The sequence below is a fragment of the Ricinus communis genome, chromosome 1, assembly GCF_019578655.1.
Source record: "Ricinus communis isolate WT05 ecotype wild-type chromosome 1, ASM1957865v1, whole genome shotgun sequence".
NCBI lineage: Eukaryota > Viridiplantae > Streptophyta > Magnoliopsida > Malpighiales > Euphorbiaceae > Ricinus > Ricinus communis.
In genome coordinates, this window is record NC_063256.1 from 19,500,540 (window position 1) to 19,509,108 (window position 8,569).

The window sequence follows — 8,569 nt, forward strand, 5'->3', positions numbered from 1 at the left end:
CAATTGGTTTGGTGGGATTATTTTTAAATTTTAGGATTCAATTTAATAATAGATAAATTAAATAATATTTTAGATCGCTTCTCGTTTCACTTAAAGAATTTTAGTGATTGAAATATTTATAAATATCTAAAATATTATTTATTTTTTTGTATAAAGAATAAATTATTTATTTAACTTTAAAAATATTTTTAACATCAGGCTTATATATCATAATTATATTTGCAGGTTGTCATATAAAGTTGAGCCCAGTTAAAAGTGATCTAATAATGTTTAGGTAATTTGAGCGCTACTTTGTCTTATAAGATACATGCCTTTAATATGTAGAGACTTAAAGGTACTTCTATTTTTATGATGGATTAAAATAAAAATAACTTAAAATAATATTAGGATTTTATTTTCTCTATATATATAGCGGTTATGATCCCTATATCACACATATAATTTTATTCTAAACTAGTATATTATCATCAGTTAGAAAATACAGAGAATAATAAAGGGCTCTATGCTAAATACGTGTTGATCTGGAAAGCTAACCACACGTCTCTAGAGAGCAATTAATCGCTATAGATTCAGATACGCTTCTGTATATATATTAATTTATTAATTCTTAGTGATTAGCTGTGAGATTATTAGTGATGGTTTTCCCCTAAAATTTTAACCTAACAAGTGGTATTAGAGCCACCTTCATGTTGATAATTAAGAATTAAATTAGATTTAAATATATAATTATTTTGGTATTCTTGAATCTATTATTTTTATTTTAACTTTATTTCGATTTGAGAACAATTTTGGAAATATATTCATGTATATAATTGGATTCAACAATAATTTTTTGGTTTTTTTGGTTTTTTTTTTCATTAATTTGATTAATGATAAAAAAGGGGAACTGATTTCTATTCTCTTTAGTGCCGAATTTAAGAAAAAAAGAAAAAATTGTTTTTTTTTTTATTATTATTGTTGGCGTGGGTGCAGGGCATGCATACAATTTTTTATTTTTTTTTTATTTCATTAACCATTTGATGATTTCATGGTCATTATTGTACGAAAAAACAAAAGGAAAACTTTGAGCTATTTTTTCAGTGAATGGCAGTAACTATTCGGCAATAGTGGCCATTGTTGGTGTTATGAATTAAATGTAGTCTTTTGTTTATTTTTATAGCTTTTATATGTCATAATTAGTGACAGTTATTTAAAGAAAAGGATTTAATTTTCTATTTAGGGTATTGCAGTATCCATTTTAATAGTAAATATGTTTATTTTCTTTTCGATACAAAAAAACAAAAAGAAAAGAAATACAGTAGCCTTAACAAATTCTATATATATATATGGATTTTTGCTGAAGTAATAATTCAGTACATTTATTGACATGTTTTGTTTTCTTTTTGTTTATTTATTTATTTATGCTACAGTATGCATTATATATATCATAATTTATTTATGATGAATGACTATAATACTTGTTGATATATAGATTCCGCTTTGGGTTTGTAGGTAATTGAGTAGGGTTCGGATTGATCCGGTCAACTATTTTAACCATTGATTTTTTAGTTGATTTTGACTGTCAAATTTGATGCAATTTTAAATTTAAATATATTAAGATGAATTAATTGAAACAATACATCACCAAAGTGACATCTCTTAAAATTAATTTTATTTTAAATATAATCGGTTGTGTGCATGTAACTTATGTGAATATTGATCGGTCCAAATAAAATTCAATGTTTGATGTAATTATTTGGTGCACCCGTGGTAATAATGTGTGATGGTTATTTGGTTTTACATGTAAATAATAAATCGGTCCAAAAAATTTATTGTTTGATATGTTCTTTATTATCAATATTTTATTACTACACCAAGATATCATTCATAAGTAAATATTTTTATCTAAAGACAAAATATTAGTGGAATTCCAATAATATTGGAATACTGTATTTCCAGGATTGAATTTCGTATTCGAATGAACATCGTAATCATAAAAAAGTAGGTTTTTTAGCTATGGGCCTAGCAAAAGAAAAATTGGGATAGGATCCTATACTCCTATACTATAGGTCTCCCCCCTTCAAAATCGAACGTGAAAGTTTCCTCTCATCCGGCTCAAGTAGTTATACCAAATAGAAAGAAAAGGGTTCTTGCTTTCAAATTTCAAAATCGATAAAAACCAAAAAAAAGAGCTACTCCTTACTCAAGTTCCCAATGAATAATGAACACCAAGCAAGCTCTCATTAATATTACCTTATTTGAATTTATTATTGTTTTGAGACTTATATGAGCTTGTTTTGTTTGTTGTTCTCAATTCAGCTATGAGTAATCCTGCTACTATCACTACCAATATCAACTCTATTCCTATGTTGAATGGTACTAATTTTAGGTCATGGAAAGAAAATCTATGATAGTTCTTGGAATGATGGATCTCGACCTTGCGTTAAAGATTGATCCTCTTGCAACTCTTACTGATAATAGTACCTCTAATCAAAAGAGGGATGTTGAAAGATAGGAGAAAATAAATTGCATGTGTATGATGATCATGAAGAATGTCATTCCAAAAGTATTCAGGGACACATATCTGAACAGATAAAAACAACTAAGGATTTTCTTGCGGACAATGGAAAGAAATTTGTCAAGAACTAAAAGGTTGAAATTAGTACGCTTTTGACAAGTCCAATTTCAATAAGGTATTAGGGTAAAGGCAATATCAGAGAGTACATCATAAAGATGTCTCATCTTACTTCGAAGTTGAAAGCACTTAAGCAATGAGATCCAGTTAAGGACTTTGTCTTTAAAGAGGAATTGATGTTCCTACAAGTGTTATTAGCATTGATCAGGATCCTATTCCTGACTTTGTTCAAGACACAACAGATCAAGATAAAGTTGGAGAACCTCCATTTCAAGAAACTATTCCAGAAGAATAAACTAAATCACCTCAAGAACTTATGCCATTAAGGAGATCCACTGGAGAGAGAAGTGTAGTGCTAGATGACTACATTGTATTTCTCTAAGAACATATGAGGTAGATATAAGAGTAGTGGAAGATGATCCGGTCAACTTTTCGTTAAGCCATGGAAAGTTCTAACTCTCAAAAATGGAACGATGCCATGAATGAAGCAATAAAGTCCATGAAGAACAATGATGTGTGGGATCTTGTCTCGTTGCTAGAAGGAGTGAAACCCATTGGTTGAAAATAAATATTTAAGACTAAGAGGGATTCAAGGGGCAACATGGAGAGATATAAGGCTTGCCTAGTTGCAAAGAGCTTTTCTTCGAAAGAAGGCATAGACTATAAAAAGACTTCCTCTCTAGTATTTTCGAAAGGCTCATTTAGGATTAGAATGGCATTAGTGGCACAATTCAATCTTGAGTTACATCAGATCAATTGAAGATGGTGTTTCTCAATGGTAACATTGATGAGATAATTTATATAATGCAGCCAGAAAACTTTGTGTCTGGAGATCGAAAGAATATGGTTGGCAAACTTAAGAAATCCATCTATGGGCTCAAACAAGCATCTCGATAATAATATTTCAAGTTTCATCAAGTGATCTTCTCGTTCGATTTTGAGATGAATTTGGTTAATGATTGCATATACCATAAGTTCTGTGGGAGTAAATACATTCTTATGGTTTTATATGTTGATGACATCTTGCTTGCTAGCAATGATATAGGTGTTTTTGCACAAAACTAAGAGAATTCTAGCCGAGAATATTGAGATGAAAGATTTTGGTGATGCCACTTTTATGTTAGGCAAAAAAATACATCGGGATTGCTCTCAAGGTGTTCTTGGATTATCACAAAAGAGCTATATTGAAAAGGTTCTCAAAAGATATGACATGCAAGATTGTAAACTAAGTGATACCCTTATAGCTAAAGAAGACAAGTTTAGTCTCAATGCCCTAAGAATGATTTTAATTCTAATTTAATTATATAGATTAGATTCTAATTTATAATGATTTTAATTCTAATTTAATTATACTATATTAGATTCTAATTTATAATAAATATTATAATTATATGTTATATATTATAATAAAATATATAATAATAAATATATATAACAAATATTATGATAAAATATATATATATATATATATATATATATATATATATATATATATAATAATGTAGAGGAACCTTACTCCCTCTAACACATTCGACGCGTGCAATTTCTTTTCCGTCAAGACACCCTGCAATTTGTACTTGAGTTCCTTTTGTATCCACCTGTTTAGTTGATTCAATAGCTATTTTTATTGCTTTGTGAAATGAAACTCTATCCTTTAATTGTCTGACTATAAACTCTGCAAGAATATTAGGGTTCCCATAAGGGTTTGAAATTCTTGTAATAACAATATTGAGTTTTTGGTTCACACAATTTAATTCTTTTTGTACATTTATTTTTAATTCCTCGATCTGTTTAGGTTTACTTTCTATTAATAATTTTATAAATCTCATGTATAATATTACTTGAATCACATCAATTCTTTTTTGAATCTCTATAAATGCAATTCCTTCAACACCAAAAGATGTTTTTATATTTTTTTTACATAATTCTTGATATATTTTCTTATTATTTGATCTTCTTGTAGACCCTCAGAGTAATTTTTTGGTTGAGAAAACCAAAGAGAAAAATGACTTTAGATTGTACTAAGTTGGAAACCAAGTGGATTTATTTTTTATCCCATAATCCTCCACTATTTACTATACATATCATGAAATGTTACATCTGTGGATTTAGTTTTTTTTATCCACCTCCGGTTTTTTAAGCATATGTTATATTCTTCATATAAAGATATATTTTTTAATACAATAGTTATATGACAAGTTGATCTTTTTATCAGATAATCCCGCTCTCGAGCTTGAGATTTTAATTTTTTTCATAGTAGCACCTTCATTGATTTTGGCTTTACTAGTGATTAAATTGGCTTCGTTGAAACCTATATTGTTGCGAGCGTTTGCTGCTGCAGAATAAATTATTTTAAAAATAAGGTAACATGCTCGATAAGGCATGAACTTGAGTATCATAAGTGTTTCTTCACAAGAACGTTTATAAATCTAATCAATTATTCTTTATGCTTTGTGAATGGACATACATATATGTTGGCCTAAAGCATATACTTCCGTATATGGATCTCTCTTTTTCTTTCTTTTATTTATCATAAGATTTATTAACCTCATTTTTTAATGTCATAATTAAAGTAATAATTTTAATGAACGAGAAAAGTCAGAAAAAAATTTAAATTGTAAAATGAAACTAATAAATATACATATCTTTAATTCTAAATTACTATTACTCTAAATCTAAATTACAAAATATTATTCACTATTCAAATATCTATATTTTCCTTTTAAATGAAACTTTTAAAATGAAATAAAATTTTCAATTAAATTGAAATCTTCTTAATTTTTTTTATTAAAAGAGATAGATTACCCGAGCTAATGGGCTCGAGGAGCTAAACAATTTTAATGCTCCCCTCTCTAGCGAGCTAGCCAGAGAAGAAGGCTGACAACTTAAAATATGCTAACTTCCTAACCTGCTAGCTCGAATTCATTCTTTAATAAGGCGCGGGGTCGACTAATCTTAGTTCTCTATTCTCAGGATTCTATGACTAGAGAGAGACGAATCGAGATAATGCTAATACTATAAGCACAGTACTAAGTAGCTCTGTTTTTAAGTGTAGGTTCTAGCTATAGAGGAATCGTTGAATAGAAAGTCGAAAAAAGGTAGCCCAGAGTGGACTAAATCCTTTTCAAGTCCGTGCTCCATGCATGGTCCAGTCCATATATAGAAAGTGTATCGCGCCTCAGTCATTGGATTAAGGCAGATCGAGAAGAGTCCAAACCGGCCCCTAATCTTGGGCAAAAGAGGAGTTAGCAAAGTTAGCATTTCCCATTTCTGTTTTCTCTTATTATTCCTCCTTAGATTCTTGAATTGAGAATAGTGCCCTTATTTGTACTTAGTTCCTTTGCTGCTGATGTCAGTTCTATTTCAACTTACTTTGCTTATGATTGTGCCTTACCCTAACTAGGAAGTAAGTTCGGCTAATCGTCTTTATCTACTTGGTTAGAACAGAATAGTTGTTACGACTCAAGTTTTTTTTAGAAGACAAAAAGCAAGATAGCAAGATATAAAAAGTGTGTCGCGCAGCTCATCTTAGTAGCTTAATAGTAAGAGGGAGGGCATTGCCTCGATTCAATAGCATGAGCGAGGAATAAAGTAGCTAGATCTAAGTGTTGGCTAGGTAAGTGCCCTGTAATAAGAAAATGTATAAGATCCCCTATGCTTCAACAATAGGGAGTCTAATATATGCTTAGGTTTGTATGCAACTGATACTGCATACATTATTGGGATGTTAGGCAGATACTTAAGCAATTCAAGAATCAAACATTGAAAAGCAGCCAAATGGGTCTTGCAGAACTTATAAAGAACAAAAGACTTCATGCTCACATATCAAAGATCGGATAACATTGAGAATATTGGATCTACTGACTCCGATTTTATTGGATTCCAAGACAGTATAAAATCCATTTCGGAATCTATATATCTGCTAACTGGAGGTGCTATCTCCTGAAAGAGTATTAAATAGTCTCTTATAACCTCTTCTAATATGGCAATAAAGTTCATAGCATGTTATGAGGCGTCCATTCATAGGATATGGCTGTGAAGTTTTATTATAGGGCTGTGCATAGTAAACAATATGGATAGACTACTGAAGTTATTTTGTGATAATAAATCAGCAATTCTGTTTTTCAACAACAACAAGAGCTCGACAAAGTCAAAACATATAGACATTAAATTCCTAGTTATTAAAGAAAGAGTTCAGAGTGGATAGTTGTCTATAGAGCACAAAAGAACAAACTCCATGACTGCGGATCCACTTACTAAAGAATTGCCACCCAAGATGTTTCATGAGCACACTATTGGTATAGGTGTCATGTCATTTGATGATATTTAACTTTAGTGGAAGTTTGTAATTTTAGATGCTTATATATTATAGACACACAATTATTTTAGTTATGGTATTTTGAGGTTATCTTTCTACGGAAATAAAGTTCTAGTTTATTCACTCTCTAATTTTAGTATAGTTTAATCTCACTAAGGTTTAAAGATGCACCAGTTGAAAATAGACATGCTAAGATCACATTACATGAAATTTTCATGCTTCACATCCACATTATGACCCATGTCATTCAATTGTGTCAGCATATATGACCATTGATAGGTCGAGTTACGAAAGATGTAACAAAGGCCCCCTTGATCCTATATTAGTATAGTTGAAGGACATAATTGATTATAGATACATTTCAGATATGACATCAAAAGTTAAGCTCGTATAATTATTTTGGCAATGCATAATTATAAGGATATACATATAGCTCAAATGGGGGATTATTGGATCTTTAATCCAACATTGGGCTTATATGTTAATGATTATGTATTGCAGGTTGTCATATAAGGTTGATCCCAATTAAAAGTGATCTAATAAAGTTTAGGTAGTTTGAGCTCTAATGTGTTTGATAGGATGTGGGTTTTTAATGTGCAGAGACCTAAATGTAATTTCTATTTTTATGATGGGCTAAAATAGAAATACCTTAAAATAACATTAGAATTTTGTTCTTTCTATATATATGTATAGTGGTTGTGATCTCATGTCTAGAATTTTATTTTAAATTGGCATCTTATCATCAATTTGAAATTACAGAGAATTTTAAAGGGCTCTCTACTAAATACATGTTGATGTGAAAAGCTAACTACATGCCTCTAGAGAATAATTAATCATTATGGATTCATGTATGCTTCTGTGTATATATTAATTTATTAATTCTTAGTGATTATATATTATTGGCTTTGAATTTATTAGTGATGGTTTCAATCTAAAACTTTAACCTAACAGTTGAACTAAATTATTTTTTATATATAAATATTCATAGTTCAAATTATTATAAAAATAAAAATAAAAACTAAAAAATTTAAATCTGTAGTTCAGTTTGAAATCAGTTAATAAAATTAAAATAATTTCGATTATTCAGTATTTGGTGAGAATAAATTGAATGGACGGTTGCTCATCCTTAATCCCATGTATTGCTTCATGCAAAAAGACAATAATGAGCTTAAAAGGCATCATTAGTATTGTCCTCCATAGCTATAACAAGAAGCTAGATTCAAAATAGACTATAGGTTATGTTTTTATAATTATTACCTTCTAGACACCACTAACTTTTTTTTAATTTATTTTTTAAAATCTTGAAAAACTTTTTTAAAAGAATTTTCTCTATTTAATTGAATTTATTATTATGATTTTTTCAATCTTTTCCTATTTATTTAACTTTTTATATAGAGATGATTTCAGTTTTATTATATTAATACTTCTAGTTCTTAATTTTTTTTTACATTTAAAATTTTATTTACATACGCAAATTATTTTTCCTCTATGTATTAATAATAATATATAATGAATATCGCTCCTTTTATATATCATATTAATAGTGATATAATAAAAGATTTAGAATAACTATATATTTTTATTTTGTTCCTTTTTAATTTTTCATAAAAAATTACTTATTTAAATTTTATTTAATA